Genomic DNA, 19,013 nt, shown 5'->3' with positions numbered 1-19,013 from the left:
GGAACAGACTGGGAGGAACACCCCTCTGGGGGTTTGCGTTTCCCGGAGGGATGGGAGGGCAGCTCCTGTGCTGTATGACGGCAGGAAGTGAGCCGTGCTGCATCAGCTCCATCAGAGACAGCACAGCCAGAGCGGTGTGCCTCGCCGGGCTGCCCACCTGGCACACCTCCGCATGTGATTACTAAGGGACGCCGGGTGCGACGTGGGTGGGAGGAGCCTGGCAGGTGGGAGGGGGCGGACAGGCATCCGTCCCCGGCCCGGCGGAGCTGGAAGAGTGCCTCTGCTCACAGCAGTTGGGCAAACGCACACCGTCACGATTACATTACGGTTATTACCACAGACAGCCTACTAGCTACTGCAGCTGAGAGTGAGCTCAAGCTTTTCAGTTCTGTCCTACTTCTACCAATGTTCGGCCCACTCGATGCCCCTGGACAGCGGGCAGAGATGGTATATAGGCCTCATGTGTGCGGAGGTTCAGTTCACAGGAATATACACAGTGGAAGCAGGCGCGAGGCATGTGTGCGTGGGTGGGGCCGTCTCCACGCTTGGTGACGCGCGCATGCCAGAGCTAACGCAAGCATGAATGAGCTACATGCAACCTCAGAATAGCCATGTGGGCCATGATCGTTTTAAAACCTGCTATAACCATCTCTCCGCCTCAGCACAAAGAAAGAAATAAACACACAAAGCCTCAAAATAGCATTCTATATATAGACACACACGCACACGCACGCACACGCGCACGCGCACACGCACGCGCACGCGCACGCGCACGCACACGCACACACACACGCACACACACACACACACACACACACACACGGTCCAGCATGCCGGGCGCCAAGAGCAGACTTGCTATGACAGGCACATGGCAGTAAGGAGGAAGACCTACCGCCGCACCTCCGGCCCCCAGCACACACCCCCGTCATCGATTCGTAGGCTTCTCGCTGAGTCTGGAGAGGGGAAGCCTGGCCTCGGCACTCGCTCATTTCCCACAATCCCCCGGCCAGCGCACCACTCCGCGTTCGGTCTGAAGGGTCGGGAGGGATTTCACCCCATTTAACCCCAAACTGCTTTAAAAGAAGCATAAGCAACCCCTGAAGAGAACAGGATGTGCACCAGGGCGAACCGATATAGAAGCGGTGACAAGTGCGCTGCAGTGTTGGGGGGTTTGTTGGGTCAGGGAATGAGCTCGTGATCGATCCACTCCGGTCATGGGACGAGCTCGTCTTTTCCTCCTTTGGCGGCACGCTTCATTTTCTTTCCGCCGCGGAGCTGTGCATAAATATTGATGGCTTGGAGTCGCTACAACTCAAAACCGGGCCATTTGTTTATTCCATTTCTTAAAGTATCTTTAACAAATTGGACGGGGTTGGGGGGGGCCGGTTCTGAGAAAAACAACATTATAAATTATTCGATGCGACCACATGGGAACAAACTGGTTTCCCCTCCTGACAATGGGTGGGCAAATGCCCCCCACTCTGCAGTAAGCGGAGAAGGATGTCCCAGCGGGCTGGGCAGTCACGCCGGCCCCGAAACGGACGCGGGGGAAGCCGCGGTGAGCTGGGATGGTTGTCATGTCGGACTGTGTGGTTAAGTGTGTGAACAGCAGTTAGTCAGCTAGTAACAGTTAAGAAATATGGTGAGAAAGATTAAAGACAACAGGATGCGGAAAAAAGGAGCAAACCTGAGTCTTCTTAGGATACGCAGTAGCTTTCAGCCACTTGTGGAACAGGATATTGAATCCTATTACAAACGTTTTTTTTTGTTTTTGTTTTTGTTTTAAACTACCCTTCAAAGCTCTCGTTAATTCTTTTGTGCCTTGCAATGTGGTTTATGGTCAAACAAAGAGAAAGAAAAAAGTTCAACCTATTAAGTCACTGGTTGAGACAGTTAGGAGTCCAAAGGAGCAAATGCACATAAACACACCCGCACCCACACCCACACGCATGCACACAAACACACACACGCATCTTGTATTATTGTGTGCAAGTATTATTGTGTGTCATGGAACAGGCCCTGTCATCAGCTTCAGCATTCTTTTCATTCTGTGGTGTGGACTGTTTTTGCATGTGTGTATGACATGCACGCATGTATTCATTCTGCAGGGTGCTGTGCGGTGTGTGTGTGTGTGTGTGTGTGTGTGTCCTCTCGCTGTGCCTGACGTGGTGATCGGTAGAGAGCCCTGACCCAGGCATCAGGAGGGCAGCCTGGGCTTCAAAGGCACATGAAAAGCCTTCTTTATCTGCGAGGGCATGCAGATGGGGTAACCTTTTACCCCCCCCCAGCCCTGAGAAGACAGCGACCTGGCACTGATCTGAGCCACTTAGCCCCCTTTGCGCGGGCCCTGCGGAAAACTAAATGGTGCATTCCGTACCAACTCGATTCTTTCGCTCTTTTGAATTAATGGACAAGTTCATCCTGCTCCGTCAGGCAAGACTTGTCACGACGGCTGATTGGTTTCCAGGTGAAGGCCAGCGTCATGCTCAGAGAGTCCACTAAAGAATCCAGCACACCTGTCTGGACCCACAGGTTTGCACATACTGGAGAGATGATGCCTTTAAGTGATTGCAAGCGAGGCTGGCATTGCCCGAACGTTTAGGAAAAGGCTTAAAGTGCGACTTAAAGCCTGTTGGTTAGAAACTGTAAATAACGCTCAGCTCAACTCTCTAGCTCATGGTACACTTTTCTAAACGGACAATGTACACCTTGGGGGGGGGGGGGGGGGGGGGGGGGGGGATATGTGCATCGAGGCACTCATTACAATATGAAGAAACTTTGTACCCAGAACTGTAATGAACTGAACTGAAACCTGACTACTGTTTTAATCTTTTCTAAGCAGGTCCAAAATATCCTTCTTCATCACTCCTCACCACTGACACATTCTGGCAAAAGTTGGAAGGGCAGATCAAGGTGAGCCAGAGAAGTTGGTTTCTCTGTCATGGCACAAAGGCCCTTCAAAGTACTCCACAGGCCCAGTAAAGTGCATCACAGGTCCATTCGGGTATTCCACAGGCCTGCTGGAGTACTACATGGCAAACATGTTAACATTTCAGCGGTTTTGATGAAATCCCTCACAACTGTGTTTTAGTGTTCAGGAGAAGAAAAGGAAAATGCAGACTCATGTTGTCAAGAACATGCGAGTCTCAGACAGACTCACATGGCCAAGAGCGCTAAAAACCACACAATGGTTACTCAGTTTAGGCTTCTACCAATTTCCAAAATAAAAATGCAGCTCACATTTGAGCAAAATTCCACTTGAGCCAATTCAAGAATGAGCAAGAAACTGAAAAAATGTGAGTGATTCTTTTACAAAGAGAGATTGTACACTAATCAGTGTATATAATGTATACTAATAAATTGTATGCTAATGATTAATAAACTTAAATATAATGTAATTATAATGTAATTACTTAAATACAAAAACAACAATAACTGAGTCAGCTAGGCTACTGTATTATTTAAACCCATAATCACCACATTAGTGGATGCCTGACCCTTTTACGTATCCCTGTCTCCTGACAGCCCTATTGAATGTGGCGTTGTTACGAGCCATCTTGCGCTGAAGTGCTGTGAAGCACCAGAGCACCACTTGGATAATCACAGAGAGCCCGCGTCCATGTGTGGGCATACGCCAGCGCCCGCGGGCGGTCGCGCCATCGTGCGCGAGCGTGCCAGCCGTATCTCCTGTGCGGGGTGTGAGAGAGGGAGTCCAGTTCTGTCCTCCCCGCCTGTGACTGGTGGTGGACAGGCCTGGCGCTCGGGAGATAAGAGGAAGACTCTGCACGGCAGCTGGCCCCGGGCCGAAGCAGCCGCAGTGCTGAAGGAAGCTGCTGCCTCCCTGCCTCGACCCTGGGGCCCCTGAGCAGAGAGCACTCGTTTGGTTGCGGAGCCTTTCGTGAGGGCGGCAAATGGGACGCGGGCTCGGACGCCTCTGCTAGCAGTGATCCACGATCAAACAGGCCCCAAGGGCCAGGAAGCAACATAGCAATCCAAGGAGGAACCGGCAGAGTGAAAAGGCAAAGCAGCCAGACATCAGCGTGGAGGGATGGGAGCTTGCACCGTAACCGTGGATATGGCTGGATGATACTGAGATCTGAACTATAGATCACTGAGACAATTAACAAAAGGCAGAGCAAAACTGGCCTAATGATTTCCTGATGCAAAGACAAAGCGGTGAAAGCAATGGTGACAGATCAGATAAGGGGGGGGGGGGTCCTTCAGAGTGCTGGGTTAACACTGGCCCACAACCCCCCCCCACCCTGCCATGACCACATTCACGTAGACAAACAAGAAAAGGATGAGGGAGGACAACCAGTGAAAAACATCTCCTCAGTCACCATTCCTCTGAGATGTCTGAAACCTACAAGCAACACTGGCTATATGGGGGGGGGGGGGGGGGTTGGGGTTGGTTGGTTTGTTTTTTATACACAGAACACGGCGCTTCTGCTGACTGGGTTTCAGCACGCACTGCCTACCTGAAGCAAGTTTCTAACGGCAGGCGGAGCGGAGAAAGCACCTCCTCGCCCTTACGCCCTCCTCAGCTGCCGGCTCTGGCCTAACTGGGGCGGTGGTGGAGCTCGCCAGGCCCCGCGGGACAATCTCTACTGATTTACTCCAACCTTGGGTTATACTGCCAGCACCAACTGCAGGATATTTCCAGCCTGTTGCCTCATGCTCCCAGACCGGCAGGCACTCGCTCCAACATGGCTGCTCGGCTCCTGGCTTCGGCGCACCGTGACTGCGCTTCTTCGCCAGGGGGTCCTCGGCCAGTGACAGTGTGGCTTGGAGGGGCGGAGCGGTGACGGCTGCGGTTGCATCTTCCAGGACACGCAATTGGGGGGTGGGGGTGGGGGGTTGGACATCGAAATCGCCCCAGGAACTGGATCCCAAAGGGGAGGGGCCCTGCGATGCCAGGACAGCACATCTCCTGGCAGACAACAGGAAGGGGGGTTGGGAGGTGCTGCGATTCTCAGCTGCTACTGTTCAGCCTTTCTGTGGAGGCCACAAGCAAAGGGCAACTTTTCGGCAGCTAGCATCAACTCTACCAGGGCATTTGACTGACATAGGACAGACAAACAAACAAACAAACAAACAAAAAATCAAACAATCACACAAACACAGTCGATGACCCAGCAATAGATAGTTACAATGTCACTGCCCAGAAGGCAACAGATTATAAAATTAATTCTGAATATGCTTTCAGTATAACTTTTAAACAACATTTAGGATGATAATAGTCATATTATTCACACGTATTATGTTCAATAATGAATACAACTATTGTTTAGTGAGGTTAGCCAAATATTTTCACACTGGTTCGTTCCCATAATAAACAAACGCTGCTGTCTACCTGTGAACAGCATTTGACATTAACCTATCTATCTGTCACAGCATCAGGGTGGGTAATGTGGTCTGACCTGTCAGTTGACAACAAAGAGGCAGTGCCGATTCTGACCTAGCCCTGCTCGTCACAAAGACCCACGAGCACCTAGCCTAGCGCTAGTGCCGGAGAGGAGAACACAAAGCAGCCCAGACGCTTCCACACCCCTTTCTCCACCCTCTACGTGCTTGGACGGGGTCCGGCCCACGCAGATACACCTTTCAACCACGCGGCAATGACATCAGCGCTACTACTTGAAACGCGGGTGTGGGCGAGGCTCATAGGCCCGCACGTCACGGCGTGTCAGCCAGGCTGACGCGCGGAAAAGGAGCCTGACGATAGGCACAGGCGTAGTCGGGCGCAACAGGAAGTCGCCTCTGTGCTGGGTCACTTGCCAAGGCAGCCAGCTACAACTGGGATGTTTCTAATGGAACATGAAAAGCTAGACAGTGGGCTGTTTTTGGTTCCGAATAACATCTCAAATATCAGAGAAAAATTATGAGCCAAGTAATATTTTAAAACATACAAGACAAAAGGCAAGAGGCCAACCAGTGCAGACATGCTCTCCAGAGCAAGCCTGAATTTATCACGCAGAAGGACCTTAATCTACTTCTAAAGCAACACAAGCAGTCCTCTACTGGAGGAAATGTCGCTGTCTGCACAGACTGAGTCTCTCCTCACGGACTACACACAAGGCTCCATTAAGCACAAGGGCTGGTAAGCATGCGACACAGTCACCGACCCGTTCCACCTGGGCTGTCAATCACAAGCTCTCCCTTTGCAATTATTCATTGATTTGCAAGCCAACAGCTGTGACACAAAACTCCATTTGGCCACACTCAGCATGGTGTCCTCCGCGTGCCGCACACAACATGCGTTATCCAGGTTCTGTTTAGATTTAACTAAACATTCCTCATTTCCACTGCTCTTGGTAAGAGTTTTAATTTCATTTTAATTTGGATGCAAAGATTTTGGGGTTCAGCATTTCTAAGTTTTGTTTCCAAAATAAGTTTATGCGAATATATAATAAAAAAAATGATAACAAAACAAAACAAAAAAATTTCACTAAAAATCAAGTGGTCTAAACTTTTTAATAAGTAAGGGTAACAGCCTGTGGCTCTCCACTCGGCAGGCCACAGATATAATTGCGGCATTGACAACACCACTATGCGTCACCATGCCCAGGTCAGGTTGAGGGTCCACTAGGGCTCTTACAACTTCCTGGACTTTAAAAAAATAAATAAATAAGCAAAACATTTTAGCATGCTCACTGACATTACATTTCAGAAATGCATGGCTTTCACATTCCATAGCTGTCAAATCCGTCAGCTAAACCACAATGACGTCCACGCACAGAAACCACGTTTGAGTTCGATATTTTCCAATAACTTAAAAACGTGCCATAAAGATAGTGAGACAGCTACAAGGAAATTATCATATGGCCATCTACTAGTGCTTTAACTGACAGAGACTAACCACAAGAAAAATGATACAAGGAAACCACAAACCCTGAGGCCTAAACTTCAAGCAACACCATTAATACTTTGAGCCAACTATACTAAACAAGCCTGACGTCTGTCTGCAGCTTGGCCTTATTCTTACCCTTTCTGTTTGGTTTTGACAAACGAATCCTATCCTGTGAGCGCAGCTGCACGCGTCCCGAGTTCCACCAAAGTCGCGGGATTGTTGACGGACGGGAGGGCGAATAACGTCCTCATAGAAGCAGAATGTGGCGCGTCCAGCCCTGTCCTTTGCGTTGTGGGCTGCCTGGCAGGACTGGCTAGTCCAGCAATGACCCTGTAATGCAGGGGACCTGGGCCCCCTCCCCCCACCCAAACCCCTGCCCTTATATGCCTTCAGCAACTGACTCCAATTCATCAGTGTCCTTGCTGGTAACTGAGATGGTGGCTGGGTGTTAGCGCTGAGGTTTGAGTATAGACGTTTGTCAGATCCTTATTACTCCGGCCTATAGAGCCGCGCGTGTGTGTGTGTGTGTGTGTGTGTGTGTGTGTGTGTGTGTGTGTGTGTGTGTGTGTGTGTGTGTGTGTGTGTGTGTCCAACACTAAACGCAGTGGCAGCTGCCTACACACCTTTTGTTCCAACTACCCCCTGCTCTTCAGGCCCCTCACATATGTTGGCAGCTTTGACTGCGCGTCTTGTGGAGTTACCCTCCATCAACTGTCCTTCTCAAACGCGTCCGAGCACACCCGTTCTCTCAAGAATGTTCTCAGCATTTGAAAACTAGAGTCGTAGCCAAACATTGTAAGGCACTGCTAAAACTGTGTGCACTGTGCATTTCTGAGCAAGCCTGTTCTTTTGGGCTCTGAAGACTCTGCCGGTCGTATACGGCACACAGTATGGAATTATTCTGAAAAGCAGCATTCTTCCATAATGCTGAAAATGCATTTGAAGTGTACAACCGCTTTTACAAGTGGGACACGCTCTCCGTCCTTTTCTGACCTTGAAGTCTCTAAAGGGGCTAGGGGGGTGTGGGAATTCGGAGGCCATGGGTTTAACAGTTGTCTCACTGCATTTCCAGTGGAGTTCAGAAAGTTCCTTCCTTGGGCACAGAACATCTGATCTGGCATCAAGATTGCCAAGGGTTAAGCATACAGTACACAATCTGGGGAGGAATTTTCTTGCAAAGCATAACTTATATGGATAAGTTCTACAGTAGGTGGAGGGGGCCGTCTCTCCCCGTATATCAATTCGGAAATCTGCCAGTGGTGGGAACAAATATACAAGGGCTCTAAAACATGACAACAGCAAGCCAAAAATCTGAGGTCACAATTACTAGTAAAACAAACAAGACTGGTAATGGATTCACTGAGAAGCTTGCTCCATTCTCTCTCTCTCTGTCTCCCTCTCTCTCCTTCAGTAACCGAAGCTCGCCATGTTTTTCACACTGCGCTGGCTCGCGGCCCGATAACGGGATCTGTGCGCGGTTGCCTTTGCTTCTCTTCCGGGCAACATGTTGGCTGTATCCAGCCTGGTATTGCACCCACCCATAGGGAGGCCAGGCTTACAGGCAGGGAGAGCAGACCGAGCTCATGCCTACAGGGCAGGGGGAGCACCATGTTCCCCTGCTTCTGTGTGCACCCTGCAGGTGCAGGTAGGAAAATAAAACGCAAGATCTCAGTGTCCAGGACTCTTAAGAGGAACTGGACTGGATTGTGGTTGGTAATTTCAGTACTTTTGCTTCCCAGGGCTTGTGTTTGAAGGATATTAGCACATTAATGAATGCTTAGAACGAAGATGTCCTCACATTACTGGTCAATTCAGACATTACCAGCCTCAAAGTTAACCCTGAACCCATCTTACCACGCATAAATAATAAACATCTAAAAACACAATTAAGTAAAGAATTTATTAGACACAGTAATGCAGATAATTGGGTGAGCTGATTCATGCTAAACTTGTGTGGCTGCTGAGAATTGTTCCTATGTCAATTTGAACGCTATACAACAATATGTCAAGAGCTACGTAAAACCAAACGCCAAACGACTGTTCTTCCTCCACTGCACGATCAAGCCATTCTGTAGGTAAACCCAAAGCTAAGCTTGAACCCTTTCAAGGACTTTTTCCAATTGCGGCATCAAATGTCCAACAGCAGCACGTTTCTTGGATTCCTGCTGAGCTCATGCCTGTCCATTTAGTTTGTCCTATCGCGAGGGAGGAAGTGCGCCACACGACTGGCCTGACCAGTGAGGAGGAGAGAGGTTTTGTCCTCAGATAATTGACTGCCGTGAACGCTCCCTCCTCGTCACCACGGAATATTCCATAACCACTAGCAGACCTCAGATACCGGACCCGGCTCTCATGGATCAGCTTTCGAAAAACATACCTCAAAGAGGAATTCGTTGTTTCGGTCAATTTCATTTTTGATTCTAAGAAGTTTACATTGGTTACACAATTGGCAGAGCTGTTAGGGGTGTGGTGCAGCATCGCAGCTGACTCTAGCGCAGGGAGATCAATCTTTGGTTTCTTGGGAATCACTTCAATCACTGAGCTTGAGCTCCATGGTGCTGTAGAGGCTCGCTGATTTACTGGCCATCAGCTGTTGCTGTATATATTACAGACAAAGGGCTTTGGTGTTGAATAAACACGTCTAAAAGTATTCTATTGATAAGTGGCCCACACACATGCTAATGAACCCCATTCACCACCATCTTACCACCATTCCTTTCTGCCACATACATACATGCAGGCGCGGGCATACGCACGCATCACAAACACACAAACACACCTCTTCTCAGAAACAGCTGGCGTTTTAAGACCCCCAGCAGCTGACATGCTACAGGTGGGTGAGAGCACAACCTCTTTAACCCTTTATCTTCCAAACAAGAGCCCAAGCATGCCATACACCACCCCTAACGTAGAGCCTGCTGTCTACACAGCAGCTCCCTCCCAGCAAGTCCAATGGTGACATATCTGCATACACACACGCACACACGCACATGCACACACCCACCCCTGCACCTGTTGGTAACAGTTAACTCACAACTCCTGTGCTAAAAGCTCGTCCACCGAATAGTTCAGTTTCCCATCATCCTCTGGGCCTCCTTTCAGCACAGCTCTGAAAGATGCCTCTGCTGAACCATCAGCATGTGTTCTGTTGACCGTGTGGTACACCGAACTAAGTGAATGAGTCTCTCATATGCTTATCTTACCACCATTCCTTTCTGACACACGCACACATGCACAGCTTTTTGGCTTTGCTCTGTGTGATATTCTGCTCTTTAATGGTTTAAGACAGTATAGTAACTGGACAAAACACAGCCAACGAGATAATACTTATCAAAACCATGATATGGAGTTGTTTCTAAATTAAAACATAGCACTAAATCTTGAACACTGCATATACATAGCCCATGTTTCATATCATCTGAACTGTGTTATATATCTGAATGTCTATGGTCATAGTAGCTGGTTCTTCTGTTTAATGCCATTTAGACATATGGCATATTAAATAAAACTGATTATGAAATAAACAGATCATTCTGTAACTTAAAATACTTAAATACTTAAAACGAAGACCCATGAATAAAACCCCATTTTAGGTGTTAAACAGGTTAGAATTTAGTATACAACATCACAGCCTCAAAGAGGGAAGCGCAAGATGCAACCCACTCGTAAGCCTCAAAAACAAACATCTGTAATTATAGTATTCATACAAAAGTTCACTGAAAACTGGCCAAGTTCTGACAAAGCTTTGCGGACAGATGAGACGAACGGTCACCTGCTGCTGAGACAGGAGAGGAGAATGCCGGCAGAGTGGACAGAAGTCCACTCAGGGGCCACAAAACCCATTCGATGGGAGCTTTCATCAGGACAGCGAGGCCGAATCTGGTCTATAAACTAAAGTGTTCCTGACTGGATGAGTCCCCCCTAAAGGGACCAATAAGCCAGAACTAAAGACCCTAAAGGGTCTTCGCTGCAGGTCTGTGGGAGCATGACCGGCACAGCCAGCAAAAGGTGAACATGACCGTTCTTCGGACTGTTCGAGTTGTTCAATTACTTTCAGTTTCTTAAATTGTAGGTGGGAGGGAAGGGGAGGGGGAGGGGCTTGTAGAAAGGTTTACCCAACACAGCTGTAAATAGCCTCATATTAAAAAGGTTTACCCAACACAGCTGTAAATAGCCTATTAAAAAGGTTTACCCAACACAGCTGTAAATAGCCTCATATTAAAAAGGTTTACCCAACACAGCTGTAAATAGCCTCATATTAAAAAGGTTTACCCAACAAAGCTTTAAATAGCTTCATATTAAAGCAAGCATTCTGCATTGTAATGTCATTGTTTCGTTTCCAAAGGCAATGTGCTAGACTAAAGTCAAAACGACTAAAATGACATCACTGTGAAAACACAGTGATTTAAAATGTATTTAAAAATGTTTTATGATGATTAACATTTTAATTATCCACTTTATAGAGCATTAATCAATTAGCCTACTTGAAAGAGAATAAAAAGTGAAAATCTGTCTGTTAAGAGAACCCTTTATTTGAAAGAAACAGAACTGCTCACAGGTAGGCAAATAATGTCGCATTGAAATATGAACAACAACATTTGTGATTCTGTTTGAGACTGAATATGTTCAATGTGGTTACTGAGTCGCAAGGTGTCTTGCATGTGGATCTACAGCAGAAATGTAATAAGCATCTGACCATCAAACACCCCCCCACCAAGTAAACAGGCAGTACTATAGCTCCACATACTCAAATGTCGTAAACAATTAATAGAAAAGCATATGTGAAAAGACCCGGTTGTGTATGATGTACATGAAGCACAGAACCGGACCACTGTGTAGTGATGAGCCAGTTTAATGTGAATCAACACGGTCATCTACGCCCCCTGATTTTTTAGATCTTCCTTTGTAAAGGGACGTCGCGTGGTGCGTCCCTGGACCCGTGCTGATTCAGGACAGCCTTCTACACCAAGCGTGCGTGCTGACATGAACGAACGCACGCACGCATCCACAACCGACCCCCACGCAAAAACACACCAAAGTGTGTCACTGTAGAAGGAGGGGAGGGAGAAAAAAACAAAAAAAAAAAACACGAGGGGATTTTTCTTCTCTTCCTCCTCGCTCGCTGGCATATTTCCCAGCTCACTCTCTATTGCCTACATCACAAGCGCTGAGAAGAGCCCAGCCTGCGAGTCTCACTCTAGTGTGCCAGAGACAGTATGTGCAGATGGCCATCTACTGCAGCTGTACAGCTTTAAAATGGAAGAGAGTGTGGGAGAGGGAGGGAGGGAGAGGAGAGGGAGAGACAGACAGACAGACAGAAAGAGAGAATGGAATGGTACAGTTTGTGTTTGATACTTTATGATGACGGCGTTAGGAGCAGGTGGGGAGAGGTAGGAAAGAGAGAAAATTAGCAAGGTCTTGAATCAAAGGAACAGAGAGAACGAGAGAGAGAGCGAGAGAGAGAGAGAGAGAGAGAGAGAGAGAAGGAGGGAGGGGGTGTAGGGTTTCAGCTCTTGGCCCGAGCACTTGCTGTTTCAGCTGTGCAGGAGAGATGGCCAACCCCTGCTCTCACGCCACTGTAGCCCCGTCCCGCCGGCTTGTCGCTCCTCCAGTGGAAGTGACATGTCTTGCCCTGCCGGTGCTCAAACGCAGAGAGCCCTGAGTGACAGCAGCTATGCCGGTGCTGCCTGTCTGATGGCCTCCATGGTTTAGCTTCTCATAGGCTGTCCTTCACGTCAAAAGGATTCAGTTTTTGACATCAAAGAACTGCTGGTACTTAACGATTTGAAAAGTGCCACTTAAGATGTCTATAAAGTATTTAAAAGAGCCAACACACAATTCACCTATCAGTTTAACCTCTGACGCACACATCTTAGTGACCATGATAACACCACCTTAACTAGACTAATTAAGACCATATAAAGATTAGGACAGAATGCACTAGCACAGCTCATGTATGTACAAATGCTTGCAAATTACGTTTAAAGATTTTACACACGGGCATCACAATAGCAGCAAACATCATATAGTAGCAGCAAACGATGCCAGGCTCTGAATCTTAACCAGAACTTCCTGTTTGGGTGGCTGTTAATAAGCACAAGAGGGTGAGGAAAAAAAACCAAAACAAAACAAGAGAGTCGCTAGTTCTATGCACTATGGTTGGCTATATTTGGATTTGTAGGATCCGAATTTTTGTGCCATTTCATTTTTGTTCGGGGTGTACTGGGTGTCTACTACAAGAGGCCTGCTTTCACTGGCCCAGAAAGTTTCAAGCCTCAAAGAGGCAGGATGGCACCCGTGAATTTCTAATCGTAGGAGCGCCTACAGATTCTCTGCTCTTTCTTCTCTGCTGTCCAGGACACCTGGGACAGAAGCAGGGCGGGAATAATTCAATATTTTTTTTATGTACTTTTTGCATGTTTTTGCCCGTTTTCTACATAAAGGTGTCTTAACAATATGTTTGGTAGATTCATTATTTTATGCAGTTTAATACAACAGTCTCCAATGGAATGTGAACATGCAGAGATATTTTCAGCTTGTTCAAGTTTTAACTTATATCTCAGAAAAGAACATAAAAAGCAAGTCTTAAATGTATTTAAAGCATCAAAGGGGCTAACTTACACAAGTGTTTCTTCAATTATTTCAATTATAAAACACACACACACACACAAACACACAAATATCATACTTTATATTTCCCATAAGACCTTATCAGACTGGTGATCACACTTGAAGAGATCAAGGGAATAACAGCCCATCTTGCAATACATAACATTTCTGCATCCTTTAGGCTGGCAGTTCTTTACCTACAGCCAACTCGCCTCAGCTCAGTCCACAGTTTAACGAGGGCTTGCGCGGACATAGTAATAGCCACAGCAATGTGTAGATTTCTATTTAGTCATTTCTGTGAATTCTGATGTGTGTTTTGGATTACTATCTGGATTAAATTTGTCATTGAGGGCCCTAGGACCAGTGGCAGCAAAGCAGAACAAGAGTCTCAAAGCTTCCAGATCATATTTTACAGGAAGCATGACAGCATTTGTTTTCTTTGGGTTTTTTTTCTTTTGGTTTCAGTAAACTCCAGGGCCTCCAATGTGCTCCTCGGTGAAAGCTGCTTTCTTCCGGTGACCCTTCCAAAAAGCTTGTGAGCATGGAGGCATCACTAAAGTGGTTTTCAAATCTCTGTACGTCTTTATTTCTAAAGTCGCCATCCTTCTGTGAGCAACACGTCCTTGCTAATGAAATGCTGTTTCGGAGGTTGCTAATAGTGCACAAGAGAAACAAGGTGAATATTTGTCAGAGGGGTCATCTGTGCATTACAGCCTTCAGTACTGCAAAGGCCAAAATGCATTAACAATTAAGAAATAATAACTAGCCTTTGTACACCCCTAGAGCCCAGAAGTGAAAAAAATGTGGAAGTTCACTTCAATTTTCTCACATGTACTTTACAGACAGGCAGCCAATGTAGGTCATGGCTCCGGTACTCTCCAGTACTCATATATTACCTTAAGGTAGAGTGAGGGTGGATTTTTCTTACATTTTTCATATTCTTAAAAAATATATTGAGCAGACAGAAGTACATTTCATTTTAAAAAACCAAAACAAAACAACTTTTGTCCAATCTTTTAAAGGAGTTACAAAGATTCAAAATACATATGGACATAGAGGCCTCATTAAAGTAGCCATTCACAAAGACAGATTTAGTGTAGTCATTCATATATCTTGAGCCCAGATGATCAACAAATGTTATTTTCCAAATTCCTCCTCTGCTCCACAACTCCTTTCAAATATTGGCTTTAACTGGGACCAGCATTAAACAGAACCATTTTAGGCAGAAAGGCTTTTTAAAAAATGACAGATGTTTGCTCTCCACATTATTAGTACTGCAGTGGGTAATGAAGTACTCAGTCAAACAAGTGTCATCTTACGGCAAGGTAATTAAATGACACATTTGGCATTTTAGCATTTTCACAAAATCATCTAACAGAGATTATTAATTATGTATTTACAGGTTATTAGCTAGCTTGTTCACCACAAGTATTCATACCGATACTCAGAATCAACTGGTGATTCCAAAAGGTCAGAAATTTTGTGGAACACAGTGTGTGTATAATTTGTTTTCAATTTTAAAACTTGTGACAAAATGTGTAACCAGGTAAGAAGCTTCTCCTGTTCACAAAAATCATACAACCTCGTTGTAGCTCAGACCCTGGGTAAAATGTGAAAAGTAACAACTGTGTATGCAATCATACATTACAAATGTTAACACAGTGCAAATAAGGACAATGCTGAAGCAGGACCACACCGACACTGCATTCAATCATAAAAGGTAGTGATACCTCCACCCCTACATACAGTGTAGGGTAAAAACAACACAAACCACAAATGAAATGCAGACATGTCAACATCTAAACCCTGAAACTAAACTTTGTTCCATGCAAGTGTGAAACTCACCACAAAAGCACTTCTGTTACACTCTAATCCAACATAAGAACTGGCACGGGCAGTCCAAGTGGCAGAGAAAAGGCCATTTCTAATCCTGTGTGGTGACGACACTCCTCTGTGGCACTGCAGGTCCATCGCCTGGTCCTGCACACTGCACTCTGCTCATTATCTTAATAGATGTTTAACCCCTGGTTCAGATCATGATGACTCAATTACGAGCCCTGCTAGAGAAGAGATTAGAGATGGTACGTAGGAACTCCGGCCCTAATCCGTCAGCAGCACACCCGATGCTGACACAGAGGCCATTTTGAATTGGACGGGGTGAAATAAGCAGTGTTAAACCAGCTACACTAAGCTTTTCCCCAGCAGATGGTACTGTAGCTCTAGGCCAATGAGTCTCGTTCAAATCGTCAAAAGCCCCTATGAAGGTAAGCCAGTAAATACTACAACAGCCACACAGCTTGCATTTGCATATTTGAATATTACAGCCAGCAATGTAAAGGCCAAATGTTGTGCTAGACAGTAAATCATACTGTGCCGCCCTAATAAGTACACAAGTGATTGTTGGCAATAAGTACACAAGGGCCACCTTGTGATGTTCAAATGTAAGCATGGGAGGAATAACAGCATGGTGCTTCACAGGGTTCAGGTTATTCACACAATCATTCCCAAACACTATTACAGTAGGATTCCCAGGTAAAGTGATGTATCCTCTTTGCACAAAATAGCACTAACTAGTACTGAGAAAACAGAGGCTAAGTTGGTATGTTTACTAAAAAGCCCACATTCTCCAGAATTGGAATGGCACAATATGCAAAAATATATGTTTTTTACCAGGAAAATAGCAATTTCAATTCCTGCTTTAAAAGGAACCAGAACTCATTTTAAATGAACAAATAAACAACATATATGAGGGATTCAGAGGCGACTATCGCTTATTTCCCACATGTGGATTAGCCATTTTGGCTTTGCATATGACACACTAAGGAACAACGTGAAAACAGCATGGCCCACTCAATTTTCACTAAACATCTTCACACGTGTAAAGAGTAAAAAAAAAAGAAACATGCCAACAGCTTGTTTCTGGGAGCCAATATGCCTTGACAAAATGTAGATGCGATAAAAAAAGTATGTAATTAAGGCACTGCTAATAACTGAAGCAGCACTAACACCACCTGTTTGCCAATTGTATCGGCAATGAATCACGGGTGTTTTGGTAAATCAAGCACTCTTATCGCATGTGTTAATGCCTTGGTTCCATGCCAGCATTTGTAACTTATAAGGTCTGTGTGCTGTAGATTAATTCAGGCAAAAGTAGTGAGATATTTCTACATTTCTCTGACTGATATGATTAACAACATCCAGTTCACACACATACCTTCATACAAAGCAGAGCTTGCCAATAACAGGGTCAAAATCTAAAATGCATTTTATGGTTAACCTTTCAAGACACCAGAAAAGCCCAAAACATCAAAGGCATGCTTGTATGCAGCAAAGAACACTGAATCCGGGTCTGATCTATATCTCTCGCCAGCACTCCGGGTGGGTGCCAGGACGTGGACTGGGTCTTTACAGAGAGAGTTTTCGCCATGTGACAACCTGCTGCGAACCACAATGCACACTACCTGACTGCATGAGTGAGGGGGTCAGCTCCGAATGAGTATGGTTTGATAATAAAAAAAGCCATTAAAATCCAAAATGACTGGTATTAAAAGCTGCAAAAAAAAACAAAAAACAAAAACAAACAAACAAAAAAAAAAACGTGGGGTAAAGTTGTGTAAATATTACCACCTCAGATATAGCTGGTGCCTGGGGGCAATGGAGTTACAACAACAGAAGAGGATAACAGAAAAGCCAGCGAGAGCCCTCACACTAAACACACAGCATCTCACAACGCCTAGCCTGACTCAGTAGAGACACACTTCGACTTAATGAAAAACGCCTGCCAGACGCCAAGACGGACAAAAGTGCAGTGCGACAAAGTTTAAACAGGTTTTACGAACTTCGTAAACACTAAACACATGTTGTTCTTGCGTAAGACTGTGAGTGATGGTGTCACAGCTCTGCGTAAGCAACACCAACTTTGCTGTAAATCCTGTTAAAAGGTGGCCTGCGAGACGGTCCAACCAAGCTTTGCATCAGCGTTGCGTTTGCTTGGACACTAGCTGACATTTGCAGACAATTCTCAGAGAATTGTCTCTGAAACAAGAACGGCTGGTCATTATATCCAGCTATAGTTCACGTTTATTTATATAACTACGCAACTAATTTGACAATTACAAACATGATAGTTAGGACAAATCGGAAATGAGTTAATGAGTCCAACCACAGAAAGCTCTTTAAGACGGGGAAAGCTCGGTCATGTTGACAGGACTACGTACCAAATCTGACATCCGACTGTCGCCACTGTTGCGCACATGAAAAGACAACACAGCCCGGGTTTCGCTTCAAGCGTTCAGTATGCAGAACTGTTAACGGCCATTCGTCCCTTAAAATACGCGTTTATAGAGAAGTAGCTAGCTGTCGCTACGTGTCTTTGAGCACTTAGCTAGGTTAACTGGGTTGCAGATATCCTTGACAGCAGCGAACATGAAAGAAAACCGATATAATGCCGACCCAGGCTTGAGCGAGTTACGTTAGCGAGCCTAGCCTAGCTAGCTAGTCCTCCATTTTGGACTGTGTTCTACTGCAAGAGAACATCGGCAAAATTATTTCACATTGATAGGACAATTATTTGATGCTTAATGATGGAGAGTCTAACTATAACTAAAAAAATAAAATTAACCAGCGGCGAGCAAATTTTATTCATGAAATGTAAGAAGAGCTAGCAAAGGAAGCTAATCTACCTCTATAACCAGCTAGCTACTACTGACTGGCTAGCTAGAGGCACTTACCCAGAGTAGCTACTGTATCCACATCTGTAAGGTACCGACGAGATTTCCTAAGATCTGGATATACTCGTAATGAATAAAACGAAAATCAAAATTGAACATTAAAAGAGTAAACCGAAGTCAGCATCAGTTAACTTACTAAACTCTTCCCCCTTGATGTGCCAGATAATTGTTTAGCTAGCTTGTTCAGCCAAATGATACACTGTACAAGGTGTCCTATCTACCATGATTGGCATTGCTTTATGATGGACATGTAGATGGCCAATAGGAGGTGGGCTTTAGTCGGTTTCGACCAATCAAATGAAACGAAATGCTACTGTTACTTGCAAAAGCAAAATCGGTAGGCGAGGGTTAAGGTGAAATAGGAAGGACTTGAAAGATCACGCTTAAGCATTCGCTACCTGGTATTCATCCGCCTCTATAATTTTTAAAAAAAATAATCTAAAATTACATACAATTTTCAAAAATGTAATGTTCATGTATACAAATTACTACTTTTATCGGTGGCGTAAACACTGTGAACACTTAAAATATGTCTACCCATGAAAAAGCAGTAATGTAATCAAACGCACCAGACCTTTAATAACTTGTCAGAGCCACGAATATCGTTGAGGTTTCATGTCTTTCTAAAGAAGAATTCACTGTAGTCTGGATAGTGTTCGTTGAACAAAATATATAAATAAAAGTACCATACGAATGAATTCTAAATGTTGATTGTCCTTACTATGAAGGAGATGACATCGTGAATCGAAGTGAAACAAATCTGGGTAGGAGCAATATTCAACGAAAATGACGTAAAGCACGAGTCCGTTGCCGTGGAGGGATAC

The 19,013-nt window shown here is 45.5% G+C and overlaps 1 protein-coding gene across 6 annotated transcripts in view; it reads right to left on the bottom strand.

The window, feature by feature from the left end:
- Nucleotides 1-18,402, bottom strand: part of mef2d (myocyte enhancer factor 2d) — a 47,358-nt gene extending 28,956 nt beyond the window's left edge. For 3 of the 6 annotated variants that reach the window (XM_035530855.2, XM_035530860.2, XM_035530861.2), the window contains exon 1: nt 18,190-18,398. The gene's annotated coding sequence lies outside the window, so the exon portion shown is untranslated. Of the gene's footprint in view, nt 1-18,189 lie in introns of all 6 variants that reach the window. The other 3 variants (XM_035530848.2, XM_035530859.2, XM_035530857.2) reach the window with 2 other exon arrangements.
- Between the last annotated feature and the right edge of the window lie 611 nt (nt 18,403-19,013).

The sequence above is a fragment of the Electrophorus electricus genome, chromosome 14 (assembly GCF_041902795.1).
Source record: "Electrophorus electricus isolate QZ-2024a chromosome 14, ASM4190279v1, whole genome shotgun sequence".
Taxonomy (NCBI): domain Eukaryota; kingdom Metazoa; phylum Chordata; class Actinopteri; order Gymnotiformes; family Gymnotidae; genus Electrophorus; species Electrophorus electricus.
Note: the sequence above shows the minus strand (reverse complement) of the source record. Positions and strands in the feature narration are given on the sequence as shown.